At 43.1% G+C, this 23753-nt stretch overlaps 1 long non-coding RNA gene across 2 annotated transcripts in view; it reads right to left on the bottom strand.

The window, feature by feature from the left end:
* Positions 1-899: 899 nt before the first annotated feature.
* LOC146812127 (uncharacterized) overlaps positions 900-23753 on the bottom strand; it is a 375865-nt gene continuing 353011 nt past the window's right edge. For both annotated transcript variants that reach the window (XR_014965869.1, XR_014965870.1), the window contains 3 exons: positions 11280-11417; positions 1614-1706; positions 900-1140 (listed from right to left, as the gene is read on the bottom strand). This is a non-coding gene — a long non-coding RNA (uncharacterized LOC146812127). The remainder of the gene's footprint in view (positions 1141-1613; positions 1707-11279; positions 11418-23753) is intronic.

Raw genomic sequence — 23753 nt, 5'->3', positions numbered from 1 at the left:
CAGCATTGTAGACGAGTGTGGAACTTATTGATGCCACAGGTGGATTCATGTGACTTGGCCGGCACCTCATCTGTAAGAACCTGCAACGTGCTGGCCACTGACTCATCTTTAGTGATAGCTGGAAACATTACTTTCTTCGCAGCCATCTGAAAAATGTCACTATTCCAAGAGTTGCTCTCAGCTTCTTATTTTCTGAAGACCTGTGAAGATGTTCTGAGCCCCACTCTGCAACTTTGTGAACGCACCACTTCGGGTATGGACGGCTCCGTAAGCAAAAACCTGAACGCTTCTCCTTGAGCCAACTTCACAGAGTGTTATAGTATGATGACTCTCTTTAGTGTATTCAGTAAGTCATGTATTTCCTTTCTTCGAAATATCAATTTGAATTTTCTAACAGCTGGTTGATCTCCACCTTGCAGAATTTCTGTTAGCAGCGTTATTTTGCAAGTTAAGATTATCAGCAGCTGTGTTTTGAAAACCAGGTGGAATCTGCTTTCATTGTTAACTCTCTGTATAATGTACAACTTTATCTTGCATGACAGCACAGTACCTTTATTTCTGGCCTGGCCAACAGATTCTCGACCATCGATGTGCAGATTCTATGCAACTCTTCCATTGTCTTCACCTGCTTTACAGTGGCTGGAGTTGTGCTTTGACTCCACATGCATGAAGTATCGATTCCATTCTTTGACAGCGACACACATGGCAAGCACAAGCAATTTGCTTGGACCACAGTAAACTCTCCGGGAGAGCATGGCCATTCTTCTGGCTACTTTTCCCCTATCTGGTTGCCATTTGCAGCCTCTCCCACAGACTGGGTACTCACCAATGACTACGCGACACACAGGGCTTAGTATTACACGTCTTTATTCTGCTGCGTGTAACAGCACACCCAACATTCTAAAACAAGCTTTCATGGCAGTGCCGTCTGACACCTATGTCACAGTTCTACGGAGTCCGTTAGGAGCCAAAAGGGTTCAGTCATAAAATATCACACTACAGACAGGACATAGAGAAGGTCTGTTGGGTCTCCTTCTTGATTTCTTGAGGAACGTGCAGCTCCACACAGCAGTCCATGTGCCACTCCGCACTTAATAGTACATGTGAAAAATGTCAAACCTCTTCTAAGGAGGGTACCAACTGTGAAGGAAGTAAAACAAAGGGTGAAAAGCCTCCTTAGCCATCTAGTAGTTCTTGACTGACGATAAATATTCAAACAGAAGTTAACAGTAAGGCATCTGACATCAGGGAAGAGAAAGGAGCCAGGCAAGGATATTCAGAAGTGCATTCAGAAGACATTCTAGCTGTAAGAACCAAATGTCAGGGCAAAAAATGCTGCAAAAGGGGCAATGAACATTACAAACAAAGGGGAACAAACGCATTTTGATGCATCTGTCACTTTTGAATGCTTTCTTATATATGATTCAAACAGGAACTGACATCATAGATAAAGACTAGTTCTGAACAGGACACTATTATTAAAAGATTGTTCATAAGACTTGTCAATGCTCTTTTCCTGATTCTCATGGCGTTGGTTTGCCACAGGAAGAAGTCTAAGTTTAACATGCTTTGCCCAGTGCTGACCTCCACTGTCATGCTGCAGCCTTTCTTACCTGACACTCTGCACGACCCATCGAACATCTCTTCGGGTGACTGCGAGTGAGGAAACAATAGTTGTGTCTAGGCAGAGAGGATGCTTAAACAATCTGTGGGTGCAACAAACAATCTGTGAGTGCAGCATTTAGCAACATGTTACCTGACTCTGCAACAAGTGTACTGGCTTCAACTGTATGCATGTAATCTCTGATAGGTACAGATATAGCAATACCTGAACATTGCTCCCTTTTTCACCAAACACTAAATTATCTTGTAGCCACTCTACATTTGCTATCTGTCCACCTCCCACATCCTTAACACCCTCTGTCTTCTAATCCCCCTATCCTCCCTAAACCAGAGGCATAGCTAGACCCTATGCCGCCTGTGGTGGCCCCTACTTTTGCCGCCCAGCGGATGCAGGTTAAAAGCAGGGGCGGGGTGCGCTGGCAATTCCTGCAATTGTTTGCAACCTGAGTTGACTGCGGGTATGAGCGGGGGTCAGGGGTGCTGCCCCCAAAACTCATGTGCCCGGCGCGGACTGCTCCCCCTTGCTATGCCACTGCCCTAAACACCTCTTCAACACACCCTGTAACATTTTGTAATCTAAATCAACAAACACGCTCTTCCTTATTTTATCATTCATATTTATGTACAGAGCTTCCCTAATGAACATTTACGCTCTTCCAACAATTAGATCGATTGATTCACTTCCAGTTTCCACCATTTCAAAAGGATCAGAGAATTCAGAACCTTTTTCAACTTCCTTGATCCCCTACATCAATTTAACTCAACCTCCTACAATCACATTGCTCTCCTTAACTTTAATCTTAACATCATGATACCACCAGGACTTTGGACCTCATTTGCAATAGTTTGATGAACAGCAACGCAGCAAGCCTTCCTGCTACGCTGCCTTGTGTCAAAATAAAAGGGTAAGAATGTGCCGTATCTTCAAGATACAGTGCATTCCTGTCCTTCTCCCGGGCACCAGCACACAAACAGCACTGTGCACCAGCGGAGACACCCTTGCGTCATTTTGCAAAGGTGCCTGTGCTGAGGGGATGATTCTTTTTGTGCCGGAAGGGACATCTTCCTGCACAAAAACGACCATTAAAGGCATTTTCCTCTTTCTATGCATGTTCTGCAGCAATCATAGAAAGAGGAAAACACAAGGAGAAATAAAAGTATTTCTCCTTGTTGCGCCTCCTTACGCCTCCCCTGTGGAGGCATAGGATTCTGACATATTTCCATGTTTACAGAATGTTGTACATCTGGAAATGCGTCAAGTTCAATGGATGTTGGGTGGGAACACCCACAGCAACACTCATGAAAGCCCCTTTCACGCAGAGTTATGCATGAAAGGGAAACATATTTTACAAGGCCATGAAAAGTCAAGCAGGGTGACTTTACATGGCCTTGTAAATATTGGGAAGCCATTGCGTTGCCGGTGCGACAATAAAAGTGACGCTCCGGCAGTGCCATGAGCTTGTAAATAAGCCCCTTTGTTTGCACCACTGCACTTTCTACTTAATTGGTTTCAATACCAACTCCATGCTCTCAAATTCCTTTACCATTTAGAACTTCAAATTCATCATACCACTGCTCATTAATATGAACCACACTGATGTACAGCAAGCCCAAAGCATTTAATTGTTTAGTAATAGAGCACATATTAATTAAGCATGATCAAAACACTGAATAGAACCAACCATGTGAAAACAAGAAAAGATGAACAGAAGAGCAATAATGGAGAGAAGTCTAGCAGCAGAGAGAAAATAGGGGTGTTTTAATGGAATTTTTTTTAAAACAGGATTGTTGGGCAATTTTCACAAATTGAGGGGCAGGTTATTCCAGAGTTTTGGTCCCTGATGGTGGAGAGAGCAACTTCCTATGTATGAAAGTTCGAACTTCAGACTGAAGCACAGCAGTGGAGAATTTGATCGGATCAATGAAATGTGACATGTCTAAGGAATCTGTCTTGAAAACAAATGTTATCAAGGCCATAGAAAATCTTGTGTGTAATGCAAAGTGTATTAAACTCCACCCTCTGAAAGGATAGTGTTTCATAAGCTCCTCTTTCCATGTTAACTGATTTTTTATAGTAAATTGTAAAGAGCACTTTAACACTCAACCATTCCAAAAATGGTCTGAATTTAGGATCATTTCTTAAACTATGACGCAACTCTTTCATAGTTTCATATAAACCGAGCCCTATTTTCGTCCAGTGTTTTTCGAGACTTCTTTCCTCTAAAATACGATGCTCCTCTCATTGTTCACCTTCTCAACCACATGCTCCTCAGGCCTCTAACCTAGGTGACCCATAAGCACTAAAATCTACCTTTCTGAACCCACCTTATGCTTAAAATATCCCATTACATTTATAGCAATCTTATCCCAGGCAAGTTTCGAGAAGGATATTTCCCCTCAAAGGGACATTAATTTCTTTGTTGACTTGAATGTAGACTCTCACTCAAGTACAGGGCATATCGATGTATGTTTGTTTCTGCTTGGCCCACAGCTACTGCTAAAGACCTAATGTACACAATGTACATGCAAGTTTCAGTTGTGCCCTGAAATGCTTAACACAACATAACAATTTTCAAACATAGGTCATTCAAGATCTCCAGGACAAAACACAGATTCTAATTATCGCATTTGCACACATAAATCTTCAATTGTATTACAAAACATTTATTGTACTAACTGATGACAGTGCATATGAAAACAAGATTCACCTTGTGGCAGATTTAATCAAATAATAAGCAAAGTTACAGAGGTTCCAAAAGTATATTGTATGCTGTTGAATCGCATTTAATTTACAGGCTGATTTGTTGTCCTGCCAGTGCATTGTATGTGAGTTTTTGGCTGAGACAGTTTTGGCTACCTTGGGCCCCTGTTTTCAGCTCTATCTAGCAGGAGCTAAACTCCAGTTTGAGCTATAGCCGGAATGTAACATACCAATCCATATCTGTTGGACTTGTCATCTTTTGGCGTGTTTCCCCTGAGTTTTTGCTTTCTGACCTCCCGGTTTTGACTCTGTTTTTGCTGGCGTAGTGTTTCTGCGCACCTTTCTCACTGCTGATTAGTGGTAAAGTGGAAGTGCTCCTGTGGTAAATTGTGTTATGGAACGGTGTTTCCATGATTGGATATTTCATTTACTTGTTAGCCCCTAGTAAAGTGCACTGAGTGTGCCAAGGTCTGGGAATCAAATGCTACTAGTGGGCCTGCAGCACTGATTCTGCCAACCACGTGAGAAGCCCTGAAAAGGTAACTCAGACCCGCCATTGCGAAGTCTGCGCGCAGTTTGTAACTGCCATGCCGACTTGGCCAGTGCGCACACTTGCCAGTCCCTCACCTTCCCTTTTCTTACATGTCAGCCACCCCTAAGGTAGGCCAAAGGTACCCCTGTGGGCCGGGTGAAGTGTATGTGAAAGGTAGGACAGGCCCTGGTGTGTGTGGCATGATCAGATAGCGAATTACGGCCAATTTCGTTTTTCGCTATTACAAGGCTACCTGTTCCCCATAGAACAGAATGGAAAGTTTGTTTATAACATCTTATAAACATAACTGGCCCGGGGAATTAGGTAGGAAAATAAAGTTTAGTATGCCTGAACTCAGCATCTAAAGATGCATCTTTTAGTGAAGGTGATTTTTACATTCTGTGTTTGAAAATACCACTTTTAGAAAATAGGTATTTTCTTGCTCAGTCATCCCGTGTGCCTCTGTTGGAATGTGGATTCCCTGTCTGGGTTTTGGATGACAGAAGGCTGGGGAGCAGGAGTGGCTCCAGATAGTCTAGGTGGGCCGGGAAAGGGGTGACTAGACCTGGGCTGCAATTGGGGAAGGGAAAGGAGATTTCCTTGCACCTCAAAGGGCCTGGTCTGCCTCTGACCATGCTGTCTCCACCTCCTGCCAGGACGTCACACCAGAGAAGGCAGAACTAGTTCTGGCTGGGCACAGACACTCTCTGCCTAAGAGATCAAAGGATTTTGGGATATAAATATTGGGGCCCAGACCCCTGAACGTTAGATCTCTTTTGGACCAAGAAGACTGCCAAGAAGAAGAGCTGGAGAAGCTGTGAGGAGGAACTACCACATTGCTGTGTGCTTTGCTGTGTTGGCCTGCAGTGGCTGCTTCTGTCTTGGGCAGTGAAAGGACTGGACTGAACTTTCTGCAATCTACTTTGTGAGTTTCTCCAAGGGCTTGAGGTAGAGCTTGCCCCCTGTTCAAGAAGTTTCAGGAACAGCAAAGACTTCAAGCTCTTCTGCCCTCAGCACAGGGGACTGTGTGTTTTGTGCTGCAACAGAAGAAAAGCAACCCGACGATGTCGACGACACCACTGCTGACTCCGTGTCTTGAAGGCACCGCCACAATGCTGCACCGCGACACTGGTCTCACAGACGATGCCTGCTGACGCTGCTGCTCGCACTGCGACCTGTGGTCACCGCACTCAGCACTGCCAAGTTTCACGACGACGCCTTGGTATCCCCGACGACGATGCTCCATGCCGAAATCTACGCCCCTGTTCGCACCGTGGTTCGAGGGCACCACTCGTAAAGTTTCACGAAGCACCGCCCTCATCCCGCATTGCAGCCTTGGCCTACCAACACCGGCGCCAATGACTCCAGTTCGACAGCCGATGACAGTGCTTCAGTGCGAACACCGCCGCTGCTTGCTCCGTGATCTGCCAGCACCGCAACGAGCACCACATTCACCTTGCACCACGACCCTGGTCTTACCGACGACACCATCTGACGCCGCCACCGAGCCACTGCTCGCAGCACGACCTGAGGACACCGCACGCGGCACTGCTGCCCTTCGCACCACAGTACCCGACGCCTGCGGACGCCAGCGCTCCTGACTGCAACTGAGAGGAGTTCAATCTGCAATGCATGTGACTTCGAGGGCCCCGACGACTCCTACACCAACCTCCGGAACCGACGCCTGCGGACGCCGTGCTTTCGGAAGCTCAACGAGACGTCGCCGACGCCCTGCATTTCTAAAAGGTACTGTTTGCGGGTCTTCCCGACATTGCAGCTGGCCTGTGACACCACAGTCAGCCAGAACTGTTCTGATTTGTTTGCTCACGACGCCGTCATAGCCCCGGACGGAGCTATTGACATTAAGGAACTGTTTTTCAAGCATATTTTGATAACCTCAGATTTTTAGGTACTGTATTATATTTTTTTTTATTGTTTTTGGTCTTGTCTTAAGTATATAAAAATATTGGATATTTTTCTTTTTTTTTATGTTTGAAAGCTTTATTAAAAAGCTGATGACAAAAGAGAGATATCAGCATAAATTGCAATACAGAAACCATTGAGAAACTTAACATTGCTAATATCAGTATTAGAAACCACAAAGCATTTTTTAAGAGAATTTTTAACATTGAGGGAGGTAATGGGAGGGGAGGATAAGGGAGGAAGGGAGGGAGAGAGGGAGAGGAAAATATAAAGATAATAAAATAGACCATACCATATCTAAAAATTACGACACATATTCAAATTGTAAAAGTCGTAAAAAAGTCAGCGATGCAAGTTACCATCATAAAACAAGCAGTAATATTAAACAAAACTTATAGTGAATAGCAAAAGGAGAGAGTTCGAGACGTTCAAGGAGGTTTAAAATTTTCTGCACTGAGACATATAGGTTTCTTTAGGGCCAAGCAGTCCAAATACGTGGTGAGAGGCAACCAGAAAAAATCAACATTACGAGTAGGTTTACAAGTGGAGGCAAAGGAAACGTCCAATCTGTGAAAGTGGCATAATGAATTCCACCAGCCTTGTAAGGAGATGGAAGCTAGAGATTTCCAGTTGGAAGAAATATGTTGGAAGGCAAGCGCAAGCGTGAGGTCAAAGAGACCGTGTAGATGAGCAGGGAGATTCAAGGAGTCAGAAAGGCTACCCAAAAAGAGAAATGAGTGTATAAAAGAGGAAGGAAGAGGGAAGATACGGGAGAGGCATGACCACACTTTCCCCCAAAAAGTAGAGACAACAGGGCACAGAAAAAACATATGGAAAAGGTCAGCCTCAGAAGATGAACAAGTCCAGCATTTAGAATCGGAGGAGGCAGAAAAGCGGGATAAAGAAAGAGGAGAAAGGTAAAGCCTGTGGTACAGATAAAATAAGGATTGAGTAAGAGAAGCAGAGCGGGAAATTTTTAAAGATCTGGACCACAACTTATCCCACAGAGCAATCGGCCAGGTACAACAAAAATCCGATTCCCAAGAAAGCTCCACTTTAGATTTGACACGATTAGGATTAGGAGATACAAAAGATTTATAGATGAGAGATGCTTTAGGGAGTGTAGCAAGAATATTAAGAAGAGAAGGAGGAGGTGACGATGATGATGAGGAGGGAAGAGAATAATAACGATCAAGGATAATTGCCATGAGGGTTGTGAATTTCCGCAGAAAGGAACGAGGGCACCGAAATAAAAGTTGAAATTGGGGAAAAGAGCAAGGGGATACACCGTCAAAAAGTTGGTTGACCCACATTATGCCCTTTACCCTCCATGCTTTCCAAAAAATAGGTCTATTTCTAAAAAGGATAAGAGAGTTATACCAAATAGTAGAATTTAAGAAGGAAGTACGTGTGACCTCAGAGGGGAGAACCAAAGGACTTAAAAGAGAAGAGGTATGTTTAAATAGGGGGCAAAGAGAAAAAGGATTCCTGGAAGAGAATCGCATCACCTCGGCAAAGGAGAAGGGTAATAGTAAAGATTGCTCAATAAGATGCCAGAGGGGCGTGAAAGGAGAGAGAGTTGATGAGATCCATCTCGAGGCCTGACGTAGAGAAAAGGATCTATGATAAAGACGGAAATCAGGAAAGTTAACCCCACCATTGGATTTAGGCTTACGGAGGAAGGCAATGGAAATTCTGGATTTCTTACCTTTCCAGAGAAAACGAGAAAGAAGAGAATCAATTTTTTAAAAGTAAGATGCAGGGATGTGAACCGGTAGCATAGAGAGGGTGTAAATTAAAATAGGGGCGATCATCATTTTGATTGAATCCAAACGACCCCACCAGGAGAGATAGAGGGGATTCCAGGCTGAGAGCGACTGATCAATCCTGGAAATAACTGCCGACAAATTCAATTTAACCGAGGATGAGATGGAATTGGAAAACAGAATACCAAGGTACTTAATCTTGGAGCTACTCCAGGCAAAACCAGTAGCAGAGAAAAGATGGGGAAGACAGGATGAGGTGAGAGGAAGAATTTCGGTTTTGTCCGAATTGATCTTATAACCGGAAACCAAAGAAAAGGAATGAAACTCGGATAATAAAGGGGGGACGGAGGATTCAGGGTCAGAAATAAATAGTAAGATGTCATCCGCATAGGCAGAAAGTTTCAATTGATTAGAGCCATATGGGAAACCAGAAATGGAAGTGTTATTGCGAATGGAGGATAAGAAGGGTTCGAGAGATAAAACAAAAAGGAGTGGGGAAAGAGGGCAACCTTGGCGAACACCTCTCTGAAGATTAAAAGATGGAGAGAGTTGTCCATTCACAAGTACCGAGGCCTTGGGGGCAGAATATAGGAGAGAGACAAGGGATATAAATTTGGGACCAAAACCATGCCACCGCAATGAAGCGAACAAAAAAGACCAGTCAACCCTGTCAAAGGCCTTCTCTGCGTCAACAGAGATAGCAGCAAGAGGGGTTGAAAGTGAGGGAGCTTTATTTAGAACGTTAAGAAGAAGGCGAGAGTTGTCCGAAGTAAGCCTGCCCTTAACGAATCCGCATTGCTCTTTGCCAATGAGGTGAGGCATAAGGGGGTCTAGGCGCATTGCAAGTAATTTGGCAAAGATTTTGTAGTCTACATTGACTAACGAAATCGGTCGGTAATTTTGACAAAACTGGTGGTCGCGACCTTCTTTGGGGATCAAACAGATGGAGGCATCTTGAAAAGTGCCTTCAGCCTTGCCAGAAGAGGAAAATGATTGAAAGAGGGCTAAAAGTTTAGGTAGTAGGATGTCTGAAAAATGCAAATAGAATTCCACAGGAAAGCCGTCAGGGCCAGGGGTCTTCCCTTTAGTAAGGGCTGACAAGGCTGCAGAGAGTTCCTGAAGAGAGAGATCGAGATCAAGATCCGGAAAATTCAGGTGAGAGTTAGACGGTACAGGGAGCTTCTCAAAATAACTCTGAATAAGGGAAGGAGTGGGAGGACACTCTGGGGTATAGAGATTCTGATAGAACAATTAAAATTGCTCAAGGATTTCTTTGTCTTTGTGGAGAAGAGTGCCAGCAGAAGAATATATTGAGTCTATAAGAGTGCGCTCCTTACGGGACTTGAGATAATTGGCCAAGAGCTTACCAGATTTATTGCGACCTCCGTAATACCGTGCACTACTGCGAAGGAGAATCGAAGAAGCGTTGTCTGTAGTTAATTTGTTGAACTCTAACTTAGCTCGCAGGAGATCCGGTGACATAAATTTATCAGAAGAAGTGTAAAACTGGTGCTCTAGAGTTTTAATATGAGCCAGGGAGGATTTCCGCTTTTGAATAAACTGTTTCTTCCTCCGAGAGACAAAGTCAATAATGAAACCCCTCGCGGAGGCTTTAAAGGAGTCCCACAGAGTGTGAAGGGAAATACTAGGGTCTGAGTTGAGAGAGAAAAATTCCTCAACGAAAGAGCGAAAAGAAGAAGAAAAATTGGGATCAGTGAGGAGTGTACTGTTAAAGCGCCAACGGGAAGGTTTAGGCTGTGGTGGGAGTAGGTCAAAATCTGTCACGATGGGAGCGTGGTCCGAAATGACAATAGGTTCAATGGAAGAAGACAGAACATTCTGAGATAAAGAATTAGAGAGGAAAATATAGTCAAGACGAGAGAAGGATGAGTGAGGAGGAGAGAAAAAGGAATAGTCCAGCGTGTCAGGGTGTGAAAGGCGCCAAGAGTCAATAAGATGTGATTGTGAAATAGTATTAAGAAATTGTTTGTGGGGTTTATGTGGTGTGAAGCGGACTGTGGATTTGCGGTCGAGGAAAGGGTCAACAATCTGGTTGCAGTCACCACCAAAAACAAATGATACATCCTTATATTGAACACATTTCTCTGTAATCAAAGGCCAAAAAGAACAATCTGCTTGTACAGGCCCATAGACATTAAAGACAGTCAAAGGAATCGAATTTATCAATAATTTAGCTAGTACCCAACGACCTTCAGAGTCCGTCTCCTGGGACACAACCGTACATTTAAGCCTCTTGTGACAAAGGATAGCAACTCCATTCTTTTTGTTGTCAGAGGCCGAAAATAAGACTGTACCCACCCAACTTCTTTTTAACTTCAGGGATTCAACATCATTAAGGTGAGTTTCTTGCAAGAGAGCAATATCTGGGTTGTAGGAGGCCAAATGGGACAAAACTCTCTGCCGCTTAATGGGGTTAATAAAACCTTTTACATTCCATGTAATAACTTTGAATTAACAAATAACATAGAATCAAGTAGGACAGAAGAAGTAAAGAAGAAGAGGCATACGCAAAAGACAAGTCGTAAAGGAGAAAACTTTGAGAAATATCGATGAAAAAGGTTGAGAAGAGAGGAAAAGAGGTGAATGGAAACAAAGGAAAATCGGAATTGATCAACCCGTACAGGGAAGAGAAAAGGATAAAGGAAACGGGAAAGGAAAATAAGTACAAGGAGAGACAGCACATATCCCAAAGGGACGACTGAGGAGAACATACCTGAGGGGAATACGAAATAGGACAACGGGGAAATGGCGACACTCAACGAGACAGATCCCCCAAGACGGGAGACCAGGCCGGACCGCACCGGAACATAGAACATAACCGAAGAGCCAGGTTGAGGGGAAGTCGGTCCATCTAGATAAATGAATAAAGAAAAAGTAACATTTGAAAACATGAAAACAAACTATGACGAACCAAGGATGAAAATGCAAATGTTGAAGGACAAAAACTGGACACAATTCTTATATAAAGGTATGAGGGAGTTTGAAGTTAGAAACATGTGAGTAAGAAAAACATATTTATAATCTAATACGTAGAATTAATAAACAGAGACAGAGGCAGGGACAGAAATGGATGACCTGTAAGGGAAGCAAAAGTTAGACATTTCAAGTAATCAAAAAGTGTAAAACAATTAAACAATCAGCCACAAGAAGATGAGGAGGTCTCCATAGCAGAATTAGAACGGGTATGAATGAAATTTTTGAGTTCAGCAGGATCCTGAAAGGTCCAAGTCTGATTCTGTAACGTAACTTTGAAAGTGCACGGGTGAAATAAACCAAATCTAGCACCAAGGGACCTCAGCGGAGCTCGTAGGGACAAAAATTCCTTCCGACGAGAGGCAGTAGCATTTGAAACATCTTGGGAAAGATATACTCTCTGACCCAACCAGGAGATCTGACGCTTGGCTCTGGACGCTGAAAGGACAGAGAGAAGATCTGTGAATTTCAGAAAAAGGATAATGACTCCCCTTGGCCTGGTTGACGTGGATGAACGAGGACCAAGTCTATGCGCTCTCTGAATATTGAGGGAGGTGGTGGATGGCATGTCCAGAAGCTTCGGGAGAAAGGAGGAGAAAAAGAGCACAGGGTCGTCCCCTTCTAAAGCTTCCGGCAAACCATAAATACGGAGGTTGTTCCTCCTGTTCCTATTTTCCAACTCCTCCGTGTGTTGCTGAAGCGCCAGAACAGATTTTTCTAAGGAGGAAACTCTCAGGGAGGTAGAATGAAGGTCCGAAACCTGTTGCTCCACAACTGTAACTCTGTTGTCGATAGATGACCATTTCTCCTCAAGAAACTGCATCTTACTATTGGTCTCCTCAACAAAAGGCCGAAGGGCACGAATTTCCTCAAAGAGCATCTCCATGGAAATGGGGGATGGTGGCTTCTCTGATGAAGACGCATCTTGTTTAAGGCGCTTAGAAGATGAAGCTGATGGGGGAGAGGATTTGTTTGAAGGAGACTGTGTTGAGGAGGAGCGGGGGAGGGTTACTCCCGCCATTGGTGCTACCTTGATAGGAGAGTCCATCGGTATATGAGGTGAAGAGGTTACCACAGGAGAGTTCCTCGAAGGGGTAAAGACGAACTTTGGATTACGTAGCTTGCCCATAGAAGCCAGTCAGAAGTGACAAGCAGCAAACAAGAGGGCGACCGTGAGGAAAAGCCAAAAAAGTGAAGGGGTTCAGTCACTTAGAAGTGAAGCAGTAATCCTAGGAGATCTTGTGAAGTAAATAAAGAAATGTTCCAGAGTAAGCAGAGACAAGCCAGTGCCAAACTAAGCAAAAATGAAGAGTGCAGGGTCAGTAACCAACCAGGTCATGGACGTCCCCCGTCAGAAGCAGTGATGAGCGCAATCAAAAGGGTGACAGGAACATAGCAAAGAAAAAGTCATTTATCAGAAACTACCTCATTCCATCCACGTGAGGCAGCCCAGGTTAGAAGATATCCAAGTGGCATGGCAGCGCCCAGAAAGGATGACACAGCAATCAGGAGGCGTAGAACCCCACAAAAAGAGCAATGTGGGGCAAATGCAGCCAAGCCGGCAGAAAGACGAGCATCGCGCCACAGACAAAATGGCGGCCGCTCTCTGAGGAGAGAACGAATGTGGTGAGAAAAGGGGCACCCCGGCTCTAAAAATGTGTCAAAAAGCGCTTACCAGAAGCGCGCTGCATTCCGACATAAGAATCCAGTGTCTGTGGCGGAAAAAATGCTCTCCGGAGGGGAAACGGGATGACTGACAAGCTCCGGTGCGTCGGAGGTCCCGCGTCAGGCGGCCATCTTGGTCGGCGTCGTGGCCACGCCCCTATTGGATATTTTTCTAAACTGGTATGGTGTCCTTTTGTAGTGCTTACACTGTATCACTGTTGGTTAGGTACAAATGCTTTACACACTGCCTCTAAGATAAGCCTGACTGCTCGTGCCAAGCTACCAAGGGGGTGAGCAGGGGTCATTTTAGGAGTGTAACTCCCTTATCCTGATTAGAGTGGTGGTTTCTACCTGCACTAGCCTACCAAAAATCCCATTTCTAACAATATCTTTTGTGTCATTTGGTCCCGCCTATTCCATCAATGCAGGAATAATAGCAAAATAGTTGTGACATTGTGCTCCTCCGTAGTTGGCTGCAGGTAGAGATTTTAAAAGGTTTCAAACCTTTCAATATTTTCTGCCTTCCTGCCATGTAAGTCATTATTGCCACAGTCAGTGCTTCATATTTGAATTGGCTTAAGAAGAAGCTATGCGGTGCATGGTCAAAGGAGATGCACTAGGAACAGTATTCAAGTTGCTCTTCGACTGAAGCCTCGGAAGAGGCCTACATCCAGGGGAGTAGCTACAGGGGGGTTGTTTGGGGTGTTACACTCCACTAATAAATGCATTTTATGATAAATAGTTGGATGCTGGATCTTTCAGTCGTGTATGGTGAGGTATCTGTTGGATTTCACTTGAAATATTTACATACACACAGACAAAAATGCACACACTCTCTATTTTGAAAGTCTTCAAAAATTTTAATCTTACAAAATATTGGGGTTTCTCTTTCTTAGGACCACTACCATCCTCATTCCTCTCCCTTTCCACTGCTCCTTAAGCCCCTCCCATTCACCCTGCTTGTCTTAAAATGTATTTAACATTATATGATTGTTGGAAAATCTAAAGCCCCTCCCCCCAAGCTTACTGATCAACATCCCTGATCAACATCCCTGCGTACATCCAGTAAAGAAGGATGTGCTGCTGTCCCCTTGGTTAAAGAAGATGAGTTCTATGACACAGAGCTACAGGAGCCTCACCTCTTGCCCAGGACCAGACTATGGGCCAGGTGATGGACACCAACATGAGGACAACTGTAGGGCACAACCTGCCCAAGAGTCGTGAGAACATTTCATCCATCGGGATCAGGAATTTCTGGCACAGCAGCTCCAGGAGATGGGCAACGACAAGCAGGAAACTCCAAAGGACTGTGCTACCAGTGATCTTACACTGGCCATTAAACTGTCCCGTAAACATCCCAGTTTCCTGATTGATATTAAGCACCGTGGCCCATGGACCATTTGTTAATGGAAACATAGCCTCATGTAAGTTTCTGAAGCATCATTGACTTTGTTGGAACCTCGAAATCAGTGTTTCTTAACCTTTTGACTTCTGTGGACCCCACATAATCATTACTGCAACCCAGGCACCCTCACTGAATCGTTATTGGAGACTGGAAAGCCCAACTGAGCCATCACTGGAAGTCATAGGCCCCAGCCTAGAAAAAAATTTAAGATTTGAACCACAAAACAAAACACAAATATACAGAAACAAGCATTCATCAAACAAATACACACATGAAGAAATATTTGTTTCCATTAAAAAAAAATATAAAACATCAAATTGTAATTTGAATGGAAAATGTTGAGCTTTTATAAATGTAATTGATGCAGCCATTATCCATACTATATTCCGTTTGATGCCCTTGCAGTGCTCTCACAAATAAATCTGAGGATGCCAATTAAATTTTTAGCCTCCAATTTCAAATTACTTCTCATTTACAGAATGTTTAAAAATTGTATTTTACATTTTGCTTCTTTACCTATATACTCTTAATGAATTTGTTAATAGTATTTAATTTTCTAAGCAGTCACTAATCCTCTGAGTAGACAATGTGGGCCCCCAGGGGTCCCCGGGTCATGGGTTAATAACTGACTCTTAATATTTTTCTAAGCCCCCCTTCCCCACTAAAAAACAGTTATCTGCCCCCTCAAAGAGACATAACCTGCCTAACAGTCATATGGGAAATGCTCAATAATACCTCTTTTTTTTATTTGTTGAGTTTTTATAAAGAGTTACAAATTACAGTTTGGCATCTTCCGAGCACCTTCTGGTAGGGTTACATACAGAACAGTGTTATGATATCAATCAGTAGTCTGGTTAAAATGTTGATGTGTACTGTTAGACTACACAGGCTTTATTCACAAAGGTCAATATGGTCGTAAACATGGGTTTATGACCAAATGTACCATTTTATGTGTGCCAGGAATCAAAAAAAGGATTTCTGGTGGACCTAAAAGATTTTTATTTGTATCAATTTTCCTGTGATTAGTATGCAGAAATCTGCATTTGTAAACCCACAGAATGGGCGGAGAGTGAGTATTTCAAGGTTTTAATCGGAAAAGTTTTCCTCATGAGAAAAAACACAAACTTAATGCACAGGAGGCTCCTTTGCCCCTCTGTAGAGTTGAAAACAAAGGCGAGCAACGGTGGACCAGGTAACCGCACTTCCCTGCTATGTTCCCTTTGTAATTATATCCACAGGTAGTCCAAATCAGTGTTCACATGCAACTCCTGCACCTGCCATCGTTGGGTGCCAGTTCCAGGCAGAGAAAGAACTAAAACAAAGTTGAAGTGGTGCACTACTCAGGTGAAAGTTCTCAATAAGTCACGTAGACTTGTTTTGTTGTGTCAATAAATCCTTTATTCTCAATGTCATCCGACAGTAAAAAGTTCCAGCCAACGCGTTTCGTTCATTTGAAAATGAACTTCTTCAGGGCAATGGATGGTGTGTGATCGGTGGGGAGAGATGGTCCTTATATCCCCATATGTTATCTCAAGAGCGAAAAACGAGCTTGTTAAGGTGTGCTCGTGGTGTTAATTGCCAAACAATGTTTGTTGGAGACACGCAAATTGATGCAATATCGAAGGCCTCCCTGATAAGGGCCAGCAAATAGTGGTTCTGAGGTGCAGAACGCTTATGTCAGTCCTGCACGAATCCGAGCTTGTTTTTCGCTATTGAGATAACATATGGGGATCTAAGGAGCATCTCTCCTCATCAATGGGTCGTTGGGAGCGAAGCTTACTGTTTTGTTATAGGGCTAGCACCATAAAATATCTTTTGTGTTTTCCACTAGGTTTTAATGCTAATCTTGATTATTTGCCCTGCCCTTGTAACAGGAAGTGTGGACACTCAATGCTGCATTTTAAAAAGAAATGTGTTTATTATTCTATGTATTCAAGACATTTTTTGCTTCATCTTGTTAAAAGGCTTAATATTATCAACTTTAGGATAGTTCACAGTATTTTCTGTTAATTTATAGATGAGGAGATGATCGCCTGTGTTGGCTCTTTTTTGAGAGTAGCAGTACGAGCTCGTGGAACCATGAATACTGAATAAGCTCACAGAGAAGATTATTGTTTTGCACATTTTGTTATGTGATTTGAATTTTAGTTCACTGTTTCTATCGAATTGTGTTTTTATCAATCACCACATGTAATTTATTGTATGTTTTGTACTTTTATGGATACTTCTGGTATTCAAATAAAGTTATTGAACTAAATTGAACTGCACCAGTCGCAGTTTTCAAGGCATGGAAATGTTAGCAAACAGAACAAAAAATATATATATATATTTTAGCAGAGTTGTGAATTTCTGTCGTCCACACAGTTACATCTTTTTTCATGAATGGGGCCCCTATGTATTGCCGACCTATGTGAAAGCCTTTGCTGTGGAAGAACTGCTGAGTTCTATCAAGTAGCCTAGCAAATCGTTATTTATTCATCTGATCAGCAAGGTAAGTAATATCATTCAGGGGTCACCTGGCTGAAGACACAGATTTTAGTGGAGCAATCAAGCCACTGGCTTTGGTGAAAAGGTGTGCTTCTGAGCTCCTCTGGAATTTGGGATATTTATTTCCAAGATTATATAAAGCTTCAGGTGTGCCACAGTGAGAACCCTTGTGTATAGAGAGCTCTTCTGCTAAATTTGCATATGGTCAGTTGTATGGAGATTATGTTGAAGTATGCTGCTGTGTGACTAACAAGGAACACAGAACTTTTCAAGTCATCCCATTCAGGAACCAGGTAATCCCTTATGAACAAGAAAAACGTTGTCAGGACATCAATTTGTGTCCAGCGTTCAGAGAACGCCCGTCTCGTCACCTACCCTGCCGCCGGTTCCGGAGACGGGCGTTCACTAAACGCTGGACACAAATTGGTGTCCTGACAACTGCCGGATACTGTTGCAGGCTACTTTAGACAACAGTTGTGGTTATTTACCTAATTACGTGATATGTCGTTTTCCCTTATCACGTTGTGTAGATAGCGTCTTCCTGATCCTGAAGAAGTGCCTTGATCCTCCTGACATCCAGGGCACGAAACATGTGGACTGACTGAGAGTAGAGCGTACACAGCTAGATACATAGCCTCTAGTTCACCGCCACTCTCTCTGTTTTTAATCAGGCAGTTTACCTTCCTGAATAAATTACTGGTAGGGCTAACTGACCTGTTTTAATCCACTCCCTTCACATCTAAACATACTAGGCCTCTTACCCCCACTGCACCCAATGGCAGAAACAAAAGATACCCGCTAAAGCTCCCCGTACTGGGTGCCCGTCGGGTATTGTAGCGCCAACCTGACGAGGTGCAGGCTCATATGATGAAGCATGACACCTAGCTTGCTAGGTGTGTGTGAGCCCTAGTTCCGAAAGGGGAATTCCTCCCCCTTATTGTGAATATTGTGGGACCACCATCCCTGACCTTCATCCCACCAATTGTATCTCACTGTTCATTCACTTTGACTCAGAGGAACTTCATACCCCTTTTTGCTCACGGTGAATGATGGTACTCACTGCACACACTGAACAGAGTCACCACTGACTACCCCAGTACCCACTAAAAAGGACTCACAATGGGGCTTTTGCTTTTATTGCATTTTTGAATCCTCTTGCTGTACTGTGATCAGGCACCCTTTATGGTCTAGTTCAGTTTTTTAGAGGTTTTTGTCAGATATAGGAAACATATGTAATACACCATTCATCTCATACTGAAATATGTGACAGGCCTTCAATCAAACCTTAAATCTTTTTGATTATTAAACCCATAAAAGATAGATCCACACTTAAATAATATAAAAGTAAACATGCATAATGATAAAAACCCATTCGTGAAATGTTTTATGACAAATACAGTTTTGCTTCGTTCAATGGTATTGACACACTTTTCAGGGATTTTCGTTGTGTTTCACAGTTATAGTTCTCATCACAAAGCCACTGGAAATCTGGCATCTGAGGAGTTGCTAAAGTATTTTAGTGCCCAAACCTCTAGATGAAAAGAGAGCAAAGTTCGATATGTTAACTGTTGCCCTACTGTTAATTAATATTTTTTTAAACTACCAAAATACTCTCCCACCTAAAAGCTCCTTAAATTGTTACGGTATTGAAATAAACTCTCAGTTACATGATACTCTTTCTGCATTTCGCTGGGACGCAAACACTTAATAAAGTGCATTCTCGTGTCATACCGCATAGATAGCCGCATGTTTATTTACCTGTTTGTACCAAAGGGACAATGGATTTGGACATTATGTTTATTTTTTCTTCTCACATTGAAAATTGGATTTGCTTGATAAGTGGCAATGCATCACTTTCTCAGCCGACAGATGTCATTGCGGCCTGATCCAGAACGCTTCCCACAGATGCTGGCCAGACTCAGTCAACATTCTCATGGAGGTAATTAAAAGTCTTCCCAGGGGTGGAAGATAAAAAGAAGCTATTTTTTGAAGAACACATTTAATCCAACACCAAACCTACACGAACAACATAATAGTTAAAAACACTTCGGGAAATAAGTAAGTGTCAAAGGGACAAGTGGGATAAAGTACTTCACAATTCATATTTCACACTTGGGGGCCTATGTATCAACATCACCATTTGCGATTCTCAAATAGCGATTTTTAAAGAATCGCTATTTTAGAATTGCAAAACGGGATGTATTTAAAAAAGTGCAAACTTTTTGCGATTTCTTAAAATTCCTTAATTGCGATTAGCAAATTGCGAAATCGCAATTAAGGAATACCTGCCCATTCATTTCTATGGGCCAGGAGACCCATAGGAATGAATGGGAAGTAATTCTCAAATAGCGAATCGCAATTTGCTAATCGCAATTTGAGAATAATTTCAAAGGTGCAAGGGTGTCATGATGACACCCTGATGCACCCCTGAAATGAGCATGTGTGTGCATATGGCGCACATACATGCCCTAAGGGCATGTATGAGCGCCACGTGGCACTTTGTAAAATTCAAAAAAGTGCATTTTGAAAGGAAATCGCAAATTACCACCAACTGGAAGTTGGTGGTAATTTGCAATTTCTTAAGGATAATTCGCACAACTTGGGTGCTTTTTACATATCATTTAAGAAATCGCAATTTGCGATTTCTTAAATGCTTACGCAAAATTAAGAAATCGCTAAATTAGCAATTCCTTAATTTTGCGATGGGATTTGGCTCATACATCCCGATTACCGATTTTTTAATCGCAAACGCTGTTATTTTGCGAATCGCAGCGTTTGCGATTAAAAAATCGTTTGATACATATGCCCCTTGGATCCTATAGTTACAAGTGTGTGCTCTGGTATGGTAAAGGATTCGGAAAAATACTGTCCATGACAAATAGGACATGCTGTGCCTTGCACGCACTTTTATTCTATATGTTTGGGTTGCCAAATATGATGTTTACATCTTTAAAATTGTAATTTATGAGGGTGGTTGGAGTAAGCAAAACACTCCTCTTTGCTTGGGGAGATGTCTCTCACTTTTCCATGACTCGTTAACACTTACTATCAATAGTGAGAAATTCGTGGTCACCCAGCTAAGGGCATCACACGATATATCACAAAAAGTTTTGTTTGCCTAGGTCTTGTCACAGTTCATAAATCTAGATATTAAAGATATAGGCATGACAAAATCACCAAGGGTGTTAATAATAGTGAAATGTAGTGACAGTGAAGGGCTGAAATCCTGGAAGAAAAGCGTAAGTGCAAAAGAGAAGGGTGTATATGTTTCAACTGAAACAATATTTTTCATATATAGCACAATTGAAGCTTTGATCTTAGTTTTAATACGGATTAACAACGAGAAAAAGTGTAAATGAAATGTATTGGTTTTTTCGAATCCCTTATGAGCCAATTCGGGGCTCTTCATCAAGATAGTATGTAGACGACAATTAGGGATATCCTTATTTATTTTTTTATAGAATTTTATACAGCGTGAACTTGACCCGAATCAGGTATCAGAGCACTTTACATAGCATCAGTTGCGTTACATTAGGACATATTCCTTTTTGTTAGGCATGGGGAGATTAAGTGATTTGCCCAGAATCACAGGATGTTCAGTGTCATTGCCGAGATTTGAACCCAGTTCCCCAGATTCGAGGTCGACGGCCCTAGCTGTTAGGCCAACTCCTTATTAAGCAAGAATAAGTAAGCATGGTCGAATAATGTTCGGTTCTAATAAATCCGTATCATAAGCAAGTAGACCTGAATGATGCCCCACTTGGGGGCCAACTAATTGGGCCGGGGACCAATGCCAACATAGCAGGGCACCGTCCGTCTTTTGCATGCGTGCTCTGCCCATATAATATTAGCCATACTCTAAGTAGTGGTAATGCTGTGGGAATATTGCCTACTAGATGTGCACATTGAAATCATATTTTACACACTTTCATCGCTTCAGTAAATTTCATGGTAAATACTATGTCAACGTATGCCTCTTCAGTGGTGGAAGAAAAGAGGCCAGGTGAAGTATTGTTATTTTCATTGCAATTGTAAATTATATTGACATAGCACGCACTAACCCTGCTGAGGTATTGAAGCGCTTTGCGGATAATAGCACTCTTCTCCAGAAACCAAGATTAGTGGTAAAAAGGTAGTAGGATAGTAAAAGTGGTTTATTTATCTATTTTGTTAACTTGTGGATTAGTTGTGGTAAATGTATTAAGTTTCTGCTCTTGGGATCTCATACATTTACTGTATTATTTTGAAAGAGAAAGATTGATTGAAGTGGATGAGTAAGGGGAATATGTGGGGTGTTATTGGGAGTGGTGGGTGGGCACATGCGCCTTTTATTTGGATGTATTTGGTAAAGAAGGGAGGTAGTTAGAAGATTTGTGAATGAATGGCTTTCCTTAGTTCACCAGCGCCCTGAGACGGTGTAAGATGAATGTGGCTGCTCTTATGTGCAAGGGAACTTGTGGGCATCTCTGGAAAGGAAGGTCAGTCCATTCTCCCATATGCCTGCTGCTCTAGCCCTTCCCTTGTAAATTGGTTTAATTGTTCCACCTTATGGATCCAGTTGTGGAAAGCCATTGAGGCCCTCACTCTGAGTGTGTCCGTAACCACTTTGGTGCTGGTAACAGTAGATTGCTAGCTGTGTCACGATTCCGAGATGTGGTGATCCACCTGGTGACTTTGGCTGCTAAAACCAGCCAAGATATCCACGTGAAATTATGGGAAACTGCTGGGATAGGGGTTTGTGGACCTTAGCTGGAGTCTGTGAACCCATGTGGTCTGATCGGGGGGCAGTTTGATGATGAAAATGTGTCATTGCCAATCCTCAGTGGGAATCTTGGTTTCCTTGTTGGCAGAAAATTGAAAGGTTGAACAAATGAGGGCTGGGGAGACATCCCCTGGTCACAAGACAGTGTGTGTAGGGAGGCAAATGGATACGGAAGCCCCTCACCTCCAATAAAGGGACATTTTATAAATAGTGTCTGGGCCCCCGGCCATGCTCACAGACTCCAGGACTCAAAGAAGAGCAGTAGACTATGACACATCCAGTGGTCACAGTCCATAAAACGAGGTCATGGGCCCAAACAGATTCAAAACCTTTTAAATGTCATACAGTGTTGTTGCGGTACTCCTGCATAGACTGCACTATGCAACCAACCCACTCACACACAGCTGAAGGCCCTGCTCACCTGATATTAGTCACAAAGGCAGCTGGATACAAAGCTTGGCCATAGGACAGTCACCCCCCCCCCTGCTGTACAGAGCCAAAGGGCCTGTGCAGCATGGGCAGGCACACAACCTGATCGGCAGAGGGCTTGGAAGAAAGTCAAGACCTTACAGCCAACTCAAGCTGTGCTTACCTGAAGGATATGTAGGGCGGGTGTTGGATGGGGTGTGAATGGGCATTGGGCATGTCAGGCCAGTCTCAACCGGGAACTACGGGCCTCTGGCAGAGGTAAACATATATTATCCATGATCCTTCAGCTATTAGCTACTGATGTCATTGATATGCCGGCTTTTAGAAATGTAGGTTTTTGGGCAGCGACGGCCCGTATAGGGCGTGTTACCGGGGCGGTGACGTGGGGCAGAGGAGGGGCAGGATGGGGGGTTGCAAAATGCGGCATACGGCTGATTGCAGGTAAGCTACGAAAAAAATACATAAAACGAATTTTGTTGCGCGTGCAGCATCACCAAATGCAAAGCAACCTTTTATAACATAAAAAATAACTTTTTAAATTTTATAATGTATTTGAAAATTTGAAAGCCATATTCAGAATTAAATTTCCTGTGGTGGTCATACACCAAATGCATTTCAATTCTGTTTTATTTCAGCTTCAGTTATGCACAGTGAGGATTGTCCTGTGTGAAGGCAAAACTCACTGTGCATGGCTGTATGAGTTTGAGCCTCAATCATTCCCTGGCACTGTACCCCCATGAGGACACAACTGTCTGACTATGGCATTCAACTTTGCATAATGGACATAGTGCCCTTGTACAGCTATAACCCACTGCCGCTAACATTTGAAGAATGCGCCTTGAGTGAACAGAACCATGTGCAGTACAAATTGGACGTGGGGATTAATATAGCACACATAGAAAGAGGAAAATGCCTCAGGGGATTGTTTTCAGGGCCGGATTTAGGGCAGTGTGACTGGTGCGGCAGCACTGGGCGCTAACCTGTGTAGGGGGCACTGACCTTATAGGGGGCACTGTGTTTAGAAATAACTTATGACTGGAGAGATATGGGGCACTTTTGCCGGGTGGTAGTGAGAGAATCTCAGGAGACGGGCATAGGGTGTGGGCCCTGATTATTTTTATGCGGCAAGGTGTCCCTCCCTGCTCAAAAACAATCCTGCTTACAACGCAGGCACCCTTGCTTCACAGTGCAAGGGTGCCTGCATTGGCGCTAGGCAGCACATTATGTGCCAGCACTGTGAAATGACAAGAATGCACCTTATATTGTTAAGTATGGCGCATTCCTGCCCTTTCCTTATCACGCAGCGCAGCAAGGTGACTCGCTGCGCTGCGTGATCAGCTTGCTGCGCTGCATGATTATTTGTTAAATATGCCCATCAATTATGCCTTTTCTTACAAGTCTAATACACACATTCATCAGAATTATATTGGTCGCACTAATAGTTTATTCCCGTAACACATACCACT

The sequence above is a fragment of the Triturus cristatus genome, chromosome 7 (genome assembly GCF_964204655.1).
Source record: "Triturus cristatus chromosome 7, aTriCri1.1, whole genome shotgun sequence".
Lineage (NCBI taxonomy): Eukaryota > Metazoa > Chordata > Amphibia > Caudata > Salamandridae > Triturus > Triturus cristatus.
This window is presented reverse-complemented; position numbering and strand designations above follow the sequence as displayed.